The sequence below is a fragment of the Myotis lucifugus genome, unplaced genomic scaffold (assembly GCF_000147115.1).
Source record: "Myotis lucifugus unplaced genomic scaffold, Myoluc2.0 scaffold_7, whole genome shotgun sequence".
In the NCBI taxonomy this organism is placed as follows: Eukaryota; Metazoa; Chordata; class Mammalia; order Chiroptera; family Vespertilionidae; genus Myotis; species Myotis lucifugus.
Genome location: NW_005871055.1, coordinates 16,400,785 through 16,414,057, shown reverse-complemented (window position 1 = coordinate 16,414,057; position 13,273 = coordinate 16,400,785). Strand labels below are relative to the sequence as shown.

At 39.9% G+C, this 13,273-nt stretch overlaps 1 pseudogene; it reads left to right on the top strand.

Annotated features, from left to right (window-relative positions):
* LOC102436202 overlaps positions 1-1,070 on the top strand; it is a 10,283-nt pseudogene extending 9,213 nt beyond the window's left edge.
* Positions 1,071-13,273: the final 12,203 nt, after the last annotated feature.

Below are 13,273 nucleotides of genomic sequence, written 5' to 3'. Positions count from 1 at the left end.
GCATAACCAATGGACACAAGACACTGGGGGGTAGGGGAGGCCAGGGGAAGGTCAAAAGACGAGAAAAAAAAGGAGACATATGTAATACTCATTGTAATACTTTAAGCAATAAAACAAAAATTTTTAAAAAATAAAAGATCCCAGCATCCATGACAGCTGAGGAGCTGACCCTGGAGATCCTGGATTGCAGAAATGTGAGCATCAGGGAGAAGGACTATTGGACCTGCTTTGAGGTCAATGAGAGGAAGGAGACAGAGCGCCCCCTGCACTTTTCGGAGAAGGTGCTGCCCATCCTGCATGGGCTGGGCATAGACAGCTACCTGGTGGTGAAGAAGTACCAGTCCATGGAGGCCATGCTGCTGTACCTGGCCAGCCATGTGGGTGAAACCAAGCATGGCATGATGAAGTTCCGTGAGGACCGCAGCGTCATGGGCTTGGGCCTGGGCCTGCCCTCAGGTGGATTCCAGGATCGCTACTTCAGCCTCAACAGCAGCTGCCTGCGGCTCTACAAGGAGATCTGGAGCCAGAGGCCGTGGAGCGGGGCCTCTGAGACCAGTCACAGACCTGAGAAGGAGTGGCCCATGAAGAGCCTCAAAGTCTATTTGGGAGTGAAGAAGAAACTCCGGCCACCCATCTGCAGGGGCTTCACTATGGTGCACGAGACAAAGAAACAGGAGAAGCAGCAGTGGTACCTCTGCTGTGAGGCACAGATGGAGCTCCCGGAATGGTTCGCCACCTTTCTCTTTGTGCAGCATGATGGCCTGGTGTGGCCCTCAGAGCCCTCACGCGTGTCCCGGGTGGTCCCCGAGGTCCGGATGGGCAGCGTATCGCTGATCCCCCTGATGGCAATGAGAATGAAATGCGCCGGAGTGTGGCTGCCTTTGCTGCGGACCCCCTTTCTCTCCTGAGAAACGTGAGTGCAGGAGCCAGTCCCTGGCTCTGGGATTCTTGCTGCCTGGAAGCCTTCCTGTTCAGACACCCTCATGCCCTGTGTGCCTGCCGTGAGCCAGCAGAGGGCGCATGAGGAAGCTGCACCCCCACATTCCACATCCAGACTGCAGCATGGGGATCCCTGGGTGGGGTGGGGCAGCAGGGCCTATCTGAGGAGGAACGCAGCATCTGCTCTGTCCAGGTGCTCAGCCCTCCTGGCCTGGCCTGCTCTCCCCCAGGGTCACCACCCTGAGTTTGAGAGGTTGGAGAGATGGGCATCAATCAGGAGCTCTGGAGGGACACCATCCTTCCAGAGGCTCGAGGCTCTGGGGCCCCCACTGGAAGGGAGCCTGCCTCCTTGCACAAACAACAGAAAGCTGATACTCAAGGAACACTCATCTGGGGGAGGCGGGGGGAGCTCTTGGGTAAGTTTCTATAGGGCCGAGAGGTGGACTTGGGGGTCTTCAGCACCTCTTCTGGTCTGGGCTGCCTGGGAGGGCCCAGGTTGCCTGGTGCCTCTTCCCCACTTTGGGGACCTTTTGATACTATATCTGTGTATTTAAAAGAAGAAGAAGAAAGAAGGAGAAGGAGAAGGAGAAGGAGAAGGAGAAGGAGAAGGAGAAGGAGAAGGAGAAGGAGAAGGAGAAGGAGAAGGAGAAGGAGAAGGAGAAGGAGAAGGAGAAGGAGAAGGAGAAGGAGAAGGAGAAGGAGAAGGAGAAGGAGAAGGAGAAGGAGAAGGAGAAGGAGAAGGAGAAGGAGAAGGAAAAGGAGAAATAAATGGAGAAATAATAATAATATTTGATGGTGTTGGTGAATGAAGAAGAAGTAATCGCAAGGATGTATTTAGGAACCTTAAGAAAAGAAAGTGTAAGCCTATATATATTTAAAAAATGGAGAAATATTTATATTAATGATACTCCTTAATGGGTCGACTGGACAGGAGGTTGCGTGCGCAGCGTTGGGGACAGAGCCGCAGGGGCCTCCTGCACCTTATGGGGGAGGGCCTGATCAACAACAACCATGGCTGCTTCAAGGGCCGGAGAGGGAGTGGGTGGTGCCGTGTGATTTCGAATCACGCGCTGGGCTCCTAGTTTGTTTTATAACAAGCAAAACTGACTTTCAAGTATAAAAGACACAGACACACTATTGTAAATATGCAACAATTCAAGCACTGTTGTTTCCATGAGCCCTTTTTTGAGAAATCAGCTAGAGAATGAGTCCGAGATAAACCAAAATGACTAACTCAGGGACATAAGATGAATGCTGAGCAATAAATGCATAGTAACCTGTAGAACTAAGACTAAATGACAGTTCAGAAAGAAAGAGTAGGGGATGAAATGTACAGCATGGTGACTACAATTAATAATACTGTATTTTATATTTTAAAATTGCTAATGCAAATCTTAAAAGTTCTTATTACAAGAAAAAAATTTTTGTAGCCATGTTAGGTGATAGAGGTTAACTAGATTTATTGAGGTGCTCATTTCAAAAATGTATACAAATGTGGAATCAATATGTTGTACACTTGAAACTGACATAATGATATATGTCAATTGTACCTCAATTAAAATAAATAAATGTATAATATAGTATTTTTTTAAAAGAGAGAATATGTATAATATGTAGTGCTATATACTCTGACAATACAGCGTTAGTGTATTTTTTTATGGGGGAAGAATGGAGGGAACATATGCAAATGTTGCTTTGTTTTGTTTTTAGTGGTCATATTGGTTTTATAGTACTGTTATTCTGAGGCTGTGCTGTGTGATTATGGGATTTAAAAAATAAGTAGTCTGGTTTATTCTAAGTCTATCATTTCTTATGTCCCTGAGAACCACCATTCTTGGTATAGAAGAAAGGAGATCGTGACATAATAGAGAATAAGTTAAGTAAAAGCCTTATTATCTCAAATTTTAAATGGAATTATCAACATGGAATCATGAGATATTTTATCATATATACTCCCCTTTTTTCTTTAGTCCTGTTAACTTAAAAGGTCTAGAAATAAAATGGTCATCTTTAGTGTAGTCCTGAAATGGCCCTCTCTCTCTAAAAGACAGGAGGGTTTCTGGAGAAAATGACCTATTTCAGATCAGGTAGCCAGAAAGCTACAAATGATTACTAGGATCACGTCAAATAGCTGCATAAAGTAGAGAGAAAGGAAATTCGGTAGTTGGAGAGTAGGGTCAGAGTAGAATATTTGTAAGATTCAATCCAATATCCCTTGAATTATGCATTTGTTGGGGGCAAGTTTCAGTCATCTGTGAGGCTGTTACTGTCCTTGCCGGTTTCCCTTTTTTCTTTCCTTTCTTTCCATATCAACTCTGACAAGTTGGCCCAGTGAAGGGCTACATAATGTGGCCCTCAAACCACACTACACAGCTGCAAATCAAGAACCTAAGTGCCAAGAGGACCTCTTAATTGAGTGAAGAGCAGACATTCAAATGGGCAAGCACACACTGTATGGAAAATCCAGGTTGGTTGATTTGTACATCTCCCTTCTTTCCTTCCTTCCTTCCTTCCCCTTCTTCCTTCCTTCCTTCCTTCCTTCCTTCCTTCCTTCCTTCCTTCCTTCCTTCCTTCCTTCCATGCATTTATTCATTTTTTAAAACATTACTTATAGAGTATCCTCAGATCCCCCAGCTGTGATGTCTATGCTGTGAGGAAGAGGAAAGACTGAAGGCATGGTCCCTGGCCACAGTTTACAAGCTATGAGAAGACAAGACTCCAAAACTAGATTCAAACAAAGAACTACCATCTAAACTGAAGTGGTACCAACTGTGTGGGAGCAAGATTATCAGAAAATGTTCTTGGCAACGTTGAGGCTTAACCCTTCTCAAAGGAGGAGGGGAATATGTTATTAGGAGGGAGACCCCTGGAGTCCGGGAGGGTATGTAATGGGAAGGATCAAAGCAGCTGGGAGTGAAATAGCTGGAGATAACAAAGAAGAGACAAAAGGAGAAATCAATGCACAGTAAGTCCTGAGTAGGAGCTACATGCTATGAAAACCTCCTCATCTTATCTTCCCAGCAAACTTCTGGACTTTATGTAAAATCTCTAATTCATAGATGAGAAAACTAAAGTGCATGGCAGTTAAGTACAGTCAATACTCATTCTTGATGGCTTCTGTATTTAGGAATTCACTCACTAACATTTACTTGTATCCCCAAATCAAAACTTGCAGCATTTGTGTGGTCATTTGTGAACATGTGCAGAGCAGCAAAAAACTTGAGTCACCTGACACATTCTTGTAAAGTGTCCTTTTCATGCTCTATCTACTGACATGTTTTTGCATTTTTGTGCTTTTTGTTGATGATTTCACTGTTTAAAATGGCCCCCAAGTGCAGTGCTGAGGTTGCTGTCTAGTGTTCCTAAGTGCAAGAAGACTGGAACGTGCTTTACAGAGAAAATGCGTGTATTAAATAAGCTTTGTTTGGAGGTATAAATTATAGTCTCTTGGCTGTAGGTTCAATGTTAATGATTCAACAATATATATTAAGTAAGAGAACTTTAAACAGAAACACCTCAAACAAGGTAATGCATTGAATTGATGAGTTGATGAAAACGCTGAGATAAGGGGCTTGCAGGAACCTTCTCTGATTTAAAGCAATGGCTCAATATTTGCTAAGTCAGTGTTCACAGCAACTTTATAGAACACAATTACCATGAAAAACAAGAATCAACTGGACTTTGCTCAAGATCACAGAATTGAGATTAGAAACCTACTCTTTCTGATTCCAGAACCTTTCTACCTGCTTTGGAAGATGGAGCTCCTTACAGGCCACTCCAAAGTAAATATGTTACTCTCCACTTATACATATGTTAGAGAGTCATTTTTTAGACAGGGTAATTTTTAAACTGCGGGTCAAAGAAATGTTACTCTTATTTAAAATCAAAAGAATAAAAAACGGTCATATAGGCAGGTATTGGTTCTTTTTTCCTCTGCCCTTCCACATCATCAAGGCACCATGCTCAGAAGTCCACAGGTCTCAGAGCTGCTTTCTGGTGAGTGCAGAGATGTTTGTTTACTCCACTTCACAGAGCATGTCACTTGGATGCTGCTTTGCATTTACATTACTTGAGAGTCCTTTGCAAACAAATTGACATAGCAGTTGGGTTTAAGTTACAGCCAGATGGTTGACAGCATGAATTGGGCCATCTGGCCTGACCCTGATCCTCTGAATATAAAAATGTGCTTCTCCAGGACCAACAGACCAAAATAGTCAAGTCTCACAGGCCAATGGGGTTGTCAGTCCACAGGAAATGGCCAAGCCCCCAGTTTGGGACAGAGTACAGAAGTAGGAATCCATAAGAAAGGTAATCAAAGTATCCTTCACTTCTGGACCAGCCCAAACTATCTGGGTATTCCTTTCCTTCCCTTTCCTTTCCTTCCCTTTCCTTCCCTTCCCTTCCCTTCCCTGTCCTGTCCTGTCTTGTCTTTTTTCTTTCACTGGATGTTACAGCTTTGCAATTCAATCCTCCGTGGTGCAAAAGCTGAGACCCCTGGAGTCCAGAGGGGTATGCAATGGAAGGACCAAAGCAGCTGGTGTGTTGCTGAGCCTGAATGATATTATATGGGAAAATCGCTATACAAAGAAGACATTGATATATGTACAACCTAAGATGTAATTTCATGTTTTTATAAGTTTTTACAATTAAGTAAAATTTTACTGTAATTCTCTTCTCAGAAGGGGCATTATAATGTGCTATATGGGAGGCCATTTCTCCCTTTAGCAATTGTAAGCTAATTTAACATTATGATCCTTCTGGGAATGGATCTAGATGTATAAAACAAAATGTTTTCTCTAGATACTGAAGGTATCACACACACACACACACACACACTGTAAAGAAATTTTACTTTTATTTAATAAGTAAATTGAATAATGAATTCAATATTTGCAATAATTGAAGATAAGTTAAAATGAAGGGGGATATGTGTTCCCAAAGGTTTTTGAGTACTGATTTAATTATGTTTTATTTAAATGTTTTATTTAAATCTACTTTAGAAAAAAATGTTTAATCTATTTCTCACCCACAATTTAACAGGTTATACCTACTCATACACAGGAATGAAGCACTCAGAACATGGCTTTTGGTCCTAAATGAATTTTCAAAATTCAAATGAAAAAAAGAAATCCTATGAGAGATGTTGTCCTATAAGATATCAATTATAAGCTAATATATCATCAAGACAATTTAAAAATAAAAATTTTTAAGATTATAGTGACATGTTTTGATTGGCCTTATCTACAAAACAATGAAAACAAAGGTGAAATATAGAAAGTACCTATACCACATTCCTTATTTTTTGTGACCAAATTTTGAATTCTATAATTTTTTAAAAAATTTAATTTATCTTTATTGTTGAAAGTATTACATATGTCCCCCTTTTTCCCATTGATCCCCTCCACCCCACATCATGTCACCCTCAGGCCTACCACACTATTGTCTGTGTCCATGGATTAGGAATATATTCATATAAATTCTTTGGTTAATCTCTTCCCACCCCACCTCCCGCCATTCTTGCTTCCCTCTGAGATCCCTCAGTCTGTTTCACGCTTGCATGTCTCTGAATTTATTTTGTTCATCAGTTTATTTTATTCATTAGATTCCACATATAAATAAGACCATGTGATACTTGTCTTTCTCTGACTGGCTTATTTTGCTTAGCATAATACTCTCCAGGTCCTCATGCTGTCTCAAAGGGTAAGATATGCTTCTTTTTTACAACCACATAGTGTTCCACGGTGTAAATGTACCACAGCTTTTCTTTTTTCTATTTTTTTTTACTTTTAATCTTTATTGTTCAGATTATTACAGTTGTTTCTCTTTTTTCCCCCATAGCTCCCCTCCACCCAGTTCCCACCCCATCCTCTGCCCTTACCCTCCCCCCCACACACACTGTCCTCATCCATAGGTGTATGATTTTTGTCCAGTCTCTTCCCACACCCTCCAGACTCCTTTCCCCCGGAGAATCGTCAGTCCACTCCCTTTCTATGCCCCTGATTCTATTATAATCACCAGTTTACTCTGTTCATCAGATTTTTTATTCACTTGATTTTTAGATTCACTTGTTGATAGATATGTATTTGTTGTTCCTAATTTTTATCTTTACCTTTTTCTTCTTCTTCCTCTTCTTAAAGAATACCTTTCAGCATTTCATATAATACTGGTTTGGTGGTGATGAACTCCTTTAGCTTTTTCTTATCTGTGAAGCTCTTTATCGGACCTTCAATTCTGAATGATAGCTTTGCTGGGTAAAATAATCTTGGTTGTAGGTTGCTATTCATCACTTTGAATATTTCTTGCCACTCCCTTCTGGTCTGCATAGTTTCTGTTGAGAAGTCAGCTGACAAATCGTATGGGTACTCCCTTGTAGGTAACTGTTTTTCTCTTGCTGCTTTTAAGATTCTCTCTTTGTCTTTTGCTCTTGGCATTTTAATTATGATGTGTCTTGGTGTGGTCCTCTTTGGATTCCTTTTGTTTGGGGTTCTCTGCGCTTCCTGGACTTGTAAGTCTATTTCTTTCACCAGGTAGGGGAAGTTTTCTGTCATTATTTCTTCAAATAGGTTTTCAATATCTTGCTGTCTCTCTTCTGGCACCCCCATTAATTAGGATGTTGGTATGCTTGAAGTTGTCCCAGAGGCTCCTTACACTATCTTCATATTTTTGGATTCTTTTTTCCTTTTGCTTTTCTGGTTGGGTGTTTTTTGCTTCTTCATATTTCAAATCTTTGACTTGATTCTTGCGATCCTCTAGTCTGCTGTTGGATCTCTGTATATTATTCTTTATTTCAGTCATTGTATGCTTAATTTCTAGTTGGTCCTTTTTCATATCCTCGAGGGTCTCACTAAATTTATCGGCGGTTTCTAGAAAATTCTTGAAAAACCTATAACCGTGGTTTTGAACTCTATATCCAGTAGTTTGCTTTCCTCCATTTCTGTCATTTGTGACCTGTTTCTTTGTCTCCACATTTTGGCTGCTTCCCTGTGTTGATAGAGTGGCTTTCTGTGCTAAGTGTCCTATAGGGCCCAGTGGCTCAGCCTCCCCAATTACCTGAGGTGGACACTCTTGGTGCACCCCCCTAGTGGGCTTTGTGCACAGTCTTGTTGTAGTTAAGCTTTGATTGTTGTTGGTATCACTGGGAGGAATTGACCTCCAGGCCAATTGGCTGCGAAAATCAGCTGTGTCTACGTTGGGAGAACTTCTGTGCTGGAGACACCCTTATGGGGCAAGACTTACTTCAGTGGAGCTTTGGTGCTCACTGAGTCTGCCCCCTGAGTGTGTCCCTTATGGATCTGAGGAGTTGTAATCTGGATGGTCCCACTCTGACCACTGAGTACACTGGCTCTTGGATCTCTAAGGAGGTACTAATTTATCCTCTGCCTGAGGCTACCCAGCAGGAGCTATGGAGAGATCTGCAGATTCCTCTTGTTTGTTTGTGGTTTGGAGGTGTCCAGATGAGGCCCAGCTGTGAAGCAATGCAAGCTGCTGTGGGGCCTTGGGCCTTCTTTTGGATGTTCTGGGTCTCTCTGACCCAGCTGCAATTTGTTAGGTAATTTTAGATTGCAAAGGGCCAAGCCATTCATATGCAAAAGCCTCTGCACACAGCTTGGATGGGGCGGGGTCTCAGGGAATCAACAGGGTGGAGCAAACAGCTATGGCTGATCCTCAGCCCTGCCCTAAGAGGCCCCCAGGTCTCAGTGTCCCATGGTAATCGCTGCAAGCACCTCTGAGAGAAAGCCACCCTCGAGTTCCCCCCAATGCCAGACAGTCCAGTTTCTCCCCTTATGAGTCTGGGTCCCCAGAGACTTCCCAGAACTGGAGTTCAGAGCAGTCGGGAGCTTGTGTCTCCCTCCCAATTGAAAAAGACAACCGTGTCCTCAGTTGCCAGCCCTTTCCGCGCGCCTCTGTACCTCTGCACTTTACTTCTGCACCTCCTCTGAGTCTCAGCGTGCTTTTCTCTTTCCTTATAGTTGTAGAATTTCCACTCAGCCAGCCGTCCTGTGGTTCTGGATGATGTTCGTTTTGTCTTTTAGTTGTAGTTTTGAAGTGATTGTGTGAGGCAGCAATTTCAGGTGTTTACCTATGCCGCCATCTTGGTTTCTCCACCACCACAGCTTTTTTTATACACTTATCTACTGATGGACACTTGGGCTGTTTCCAGATCTTAGCTATTGTAAATAGCATGAACCTAGGGGTGAAAATACTTTGTTTCTGATTGGTATTTCAAGCTTCTTAGGATGTAATCCTAGAAGTGGGATCAATGGGTCAAATGGCAGTTCTGATTTTAATTTTTTGAGGAAACTTCATACTGTTTTCCATAGTGGCTGCACCAATCTGCATTCCAACAGTGTACTAATTTCCCTTTTCCCCACATCCTCACCAGCACTTGTCATTTATTGATTTGTTGATGGTAGCCAATCTGACAGGTGTGAGGTGATACCTCATTGCCATTTTAATTTGCAGCTTTCTGATCATTAGTGATGTTGAGCATTTTTTAAAAATATTTTTATTGATTTCAGAGAGGAAGGAAGAGGGAGAAAGAGATAGAAACATCAATGATGAGAGAGAATCATTGATCCACTGCCTCCTGCATGCCCCACTCTGGGGATCAAGCCTGTAACTTAGGCATGTGCCCTGACTGGGACTCGAACCATGACCTCCTGGTTCATAGGTCGATGCTAGCCGGGCTGTTGAGCATTTTTTTCATGTGCTCTTGGCTATCTGTATGTCCTCTTTGGAGAAGTGTCTATTTAGGTCCTTTGTTCATTTTTTAATTGAATTGCTTCTCTTCCTTTAGTTAAGTTATGTGAGTTCTTTATATGGTTTAGAAATTAGCCCCTAATCAGATATATTGGCAAATATGTTTTCCCATACAATGGACTCCCTTTTGACTTTGTTGATGGTTTCTTTTGCTGTGCAGAAGCTTTTTTATTTTGATGTAGTTCCATATCTCAGATTTTGCTGCCTACATTTTTTTTCTAGGATTTTTATGGTTTCACAACTTACATTTATGTCTTTTATACATTTTTTTAAAATATTTTTTATTGATTTCAGAGCAAAAGGTAGAAGGAGAGATAGAAACATCAATGATGACAGACAATCATTGATCAGCTACTTCCTGTATGCCCTACATTGGGAAATGAAGCCTGCAACCCAAGCATATGCCTTAACCAAGATTCAAACCATGACCTCCTGGTTCATAGGTTGATGCTAAACCACTGAGATCTTTTATACATTTTGACTTTATTCTTGTGTATGGAGTAAGTTGGGGGTCTAGTTTCATCTTTTTTGCATGTGTCTGTCCAGTTTTCCCAATTATTGAGGAAACTATCTTTACTCCATTTTATACTTGCCTCCTTTGTCAAATATTAATTGAGCATAATGGCTTGGGTCCATTTCTGGGGATCTCTGTTCTGATCCATTGATCTATATGCCTGTTCTTGTGCCAGTACCAGGCTATTTTATTGACAATGGCTTTGTAGTATAGTTTGATATCCGGTATTGTGATCCCTCCTTCTTTGTTCTTCTTTCTCAAGATTGCTGCAGCTATTTGGGGTCTTTTATGGTTCCATATAAATTTTTGGAGTATTTTTTCTAGCTCTGTGAAGTATGCCATTGTTATTTTAATAGGGATTGCATTAAATCTGTAGATTGCTTTAGGTAGTATAGACATTTTAATGATATTAATTCTTCCAATCCATGAATATGGTATATGCTTCCATTTGTTTGTATCTTTCTCTATTTCTTTTTTCAATGCCCTATAGTTTTCCAAGTACAAGTCTTTTACCTCCTTGGTTAAGTTTCTTCCTAGGTATCTTATTTCATTGTTGTTGTTGTTGTTGCAATGGTAAATGGGATTGCTTTTTAGTTTCTCTTTGTGAGTTCAATATTGGTGTATAAAAATACCATCGATTTGTGGATTTTGATTTTGTATTTTGCTACCTTGCCAAATTCATTTACAAGTCTAGTAGTTTCCTGGTGGAGTCTTTAGGGCTTTCTACATACAATATCATGTCATCAGCAAATAATGTAAGTTTTACTTCCTCCTTTCTAATTTGGATGCCTTTTATCTCTTCTTCTTGTATGATTGCTGTGGTTAGGACTTCCAGTACTATGTTGAATAAGAGTGGTGAAAGCAGATATCCTTGTCTTGTTCCTGTTCTTAAGGGAAACACTTTTAGTTTTTGCCCATTGAGTATTATGTTGGCTGTAGGTTTGTCATATATGGCCTTTATTATGTTGAGGCATGACCCCTCTATTCCCACTTTACTGAGACTTATTATCAAAAAAGGGTGTTGGGTTTTATTGATTGCTTTTTCTGCATCTATTGATATGATCATGAGGTTTTGATCTTTCAATTTGTTTATGTGATGTATCACATTTATTAATTTGTGAATATTGTACCACCTTGCATCCCTGGACTAAATCCCACTTGATCATGTGTATGATCTTTTTAATATATTGCTGGATCTGATTTGATAATATTTTGTTGAGGATTTTAGCATCTGTGTATATCAGGGATATTGGCCTGTAATTTTCTTTCTTTGTAGTGTATCTGGTTTTGGAATTAGGATAATGCTGACTTGTTAAAAAGAGCTTGAAAGTGTTCCTTCTTCTTGAATTTTTTGGAATAGTTTGAGGAGGGGAGGTGTCAGTTCTTCTTTGAATGTTTGGTAAAATTCACCTGTAAATCCATCCAGTCCAGAACTTTTGTTTGCTGGAAGTTTTTAAATTACTGCTTCAATTTCATCAGTTGTTATTGGCCTATTCAGGTTTTCTGATTTTTCCTGATTGAATTTTGGAAGATTGTATGTTTCTATGAATTTGTCCATTATGCCCAGGTTGTCCAGTTTGTTGGCATATGGGTGTTCATAGTATGTGCATACAATCCTTTGTATTTCCATAGTGTCAGTTGTTATATCGCCTCTTTCATTTCTGATTTTATTTATTTTGGTCCTCTCTTATTCTTTCTTTGTGAGTCTGGATAGGAGTTCATCAATCTTGTTTATCTTTTCAAAGAACCAGCGCTTGGATTTATTGATCTTTTGTATTGTTTTTTTTTTTAGTCTCTATTTCATTTATTTTTGCTCTGATCTTTATTATTTCTTTTCTTCTACCTCCTCTGGGCTTTTCTTGCTATTCTCTTTCTAGTGCATTTAGTTGTAGGGTTAGATATTTTATTAGCCCTTTTTCTTGTTTCTTGAGGTAGGCCTTTAATGCTATGAACTTCCCTCTCAGGATTGCATTTGCGGTGTCCCATAGGTTTTTGGTGGTTGTGTGTTCAGTTTTGTTTGTTTCCATGAAGTTTTTAATATTTTGCTTGATCTCATTGGTAACTCATTCATTATTTAATAACATGGTATTTCACCTCCATGTATTGGAATGTTTTTGAGGTTTGTTATTGGAGTTGATCTCTAATTTCATGTCATTGTGATTTGAGAAGATGATTTGTATTATATCAATGTTCTTGAATTTGTATAGCCTTGTTTTGTGCCCTAGCATGTGGTCTATCTTTGAGAATATTTCATGTGCACTTGAGAAGATTGTATATTCTGTTGCTATGGGGTGAAATGTTCTGTAAATATTAGTTAGATCTATATGATCTAGTGTGTCATTTAAGGCCTTGTACCTTTTTCATCTGGAAGATCTACCCAGTGATGTAAGTGGGGTGTTAAAGTCCCCCACTATGACTGTATTACTATCAATCTTTCCCTTAAATTTTATCAAGAGTTTTTTAATGTATTTGGGTGCTTCTATGTTGGGTGCATATATGTTTACAAGGGTTATATTTTCTTGTTGAATCATTCCCTTTAGTATTATGAAGTGGCCTTCTTTGTCTCTTGTTATGGCCTTTTTTTTTGAAGTCTATTTAGTCTGATATGAGTATTGCTACTCCAGCTTCTTTTCCTTTCCTTTGCATGGAATATATTTTTCCATCCATTTACTCAGTTTGTGTATATCTTTTGTTCTGAGGTGGGTCTCTTGCAGATAGCATATATATGGGTCATGTTTTATTATTCATTCAATCACCCTATGTTTTTTTGATTGGAGCATTTAATCCATTTACATTTAAGGTTATTATTAATAGGTATTTATGTATTGCCATTTTTATTTTATTTATTTTTACTTTTTTATTTTGCATTGCTCATGCCTTTAAGATGAAGGTTTCTTTGTAATATGATAATCAGTGCACTCTTTCTTTTAACTTCTTTATTAAGTTGATTGCATAAAAGATTTCCTTCTATTCTCATACTGACACTTCTTGTCATGAATAAAATCAACAAAAATAAGGCAATAGCAAGACATGCTACACAAATAAACAATCAAGTAGTTA